Genomic DNA, 1852 nt, shown 5'->3' on the forward strand with positions numbered 1-1852 from the left:
CTGAAATCTGCTTACAAACAGGAATGGAAATAAACTAGCTAGGGTGATGGTAGATTACCTCTGAGAAGAGATATCGCAGCTACATGCCTCTGAACTACCTTACAATGAGGCTCAAGGGCCTTTTTATTATTGAACAATAAGAGCAAACCCTAAACAACCAAAACTCTAACCCGAGGAGATGTAACACCAAGAGTTTATGGGCCCCGTTGGGGTGAGTTGGACAGCTTACTTCCCGGGGTCGCGACTTGGTCATATTATCTCCGTTTGATGCACATGATAACCTGTTGGAAAGATCTCTCTGAGGAATACGATAGAAAAGATGATTTTAAACAAATAATATTTAATGGTAGATTTCCAAAAAAAATGTCCTTTAGGGCCTCAAAACGGCTCCGAAAGTTTAGGACCCGAAAAACTGCTAAAAATAGTAAATTGTGCTACAATTCAGGAAACTGAAAAACTAAAAGAAGCAATGGTGGGGGTCCAAGTGGAATTGGTGGGTGGCCACCAATATCCATCTGGATCATTCCTCCCCCCTTAGGAAGCAATGGTCCCCACTGCGTTGAGTTCCTCCATGAGATGAGGGAACTTCTGCTGAACTTGCTCCCTAGTGAGCCACTTGCCCTAGTGAAGGAGTTGGCCTGCTTTGACAACTCGGTACAGTTGGATATTCTGCTGGTTGGTGTGCTTGATCTGTGTGTCCATGATCCGATCAGTTGCAGCTTGTTCCATGCAATCTGGATTTAACTTTGTGGGTGTGAGTTGTTCTGCAATGTCGGATGTGTCTAGTAATGGTGGAAAGTATGGCCAAAAGGAGTCCACAATAAACACTGGGTGCAGGCCAAGGAATGGGGGAATGCTGAGCTCAAATGCGTTATATCCCACAGCCTTGGTAATGGTGTAAGGACCATATCGGAGTGGTTTGAGTTTCCGATAGGCTATGGTAAGGCGTTCTTTTTGCAAATGAAACCAAACTTTGTCACCCACCTGAAACTTGTGTGGCACTTGATGTTGATCATGTTGCTTCTTGTACTTGGAATTTGATTTCTCCAGAATTTCATGGACCTTCTGGTGAATATGTTGGATTTGCTCAATGAAGTTGTTTGCCTTATTTGTTTCGGACTGGACATGAGCCGAATCTTCCTGAGTAGCTGCAAATGGCATTGCCACATCAATGGGACATAGTGGCTGGAATCCCAAGTCCACCTAAAAAGGCTTGTGGCTAGTCGAGCTATGGAGAGCCGGGTTGTAGTTGTGCTGAACATAGGGAGGCTCTCGTCCCATGTGTGTGGAGGCTTTGAGTTGTACATGCGCAGAATGTGTACGATCATCCTGTTGAAAACCTATGTTTGGCCATTAGTTTGAGGATGGAAGGCTGTGGACTTAGTGAGTTTGGTGTCCAGCATCGACCAGAGACTAGGCCAAAACGTATTGAGGAACCTACTGTCCCGATATGAGATGATAGACTGTGGGATCCAAAAGTGTACCCACACTAGTTCAAAGAAGAGTTTAGCAGTGGCTTCTGCTATGATATTCTTCTTACAGGCTGCGATAATAACCATCTTCGAGAACCTGTCGACGACCGCAAAAACATAGCCATTTCCATGATTAGTGGAAGGAAGGTCTGACACGTAATCCATGGAGATGGATTCCCAAGGTCGACTACGGGTAGGCAGCGGGGTATGAGGCCTTGCTTCTTGATGGTCAATTTGGTAATGGCGCAGGCAGTGCATGATCTGATATACTTCCCGACATCCTGTGGAAGATTCGACCAATAGAAATAATTCTGTAGTACTGCCACCATTTTATCGACCCCAAAATGCCCAGCAACCTGACTGTAGTGTGCTCCCCAAAT

The sequence above is a fragment of the Pinus tabuliformis genome, chromosome 5_1 (genome assembly GCF_031772625.1).
Source record: "Pinus tabuliformis cultivar Carrire ecotype Pingquan chromosome 5_1, CPIR1, whole genome shotgun sequence".
Taxonomy (NCBI): domain Eukaryota; kingdom Viridiplantae; phylum Streptophyta; class Pinopsida; order Pinales; family Pinaceae; genus Pinus; species Pinus tabuliformis.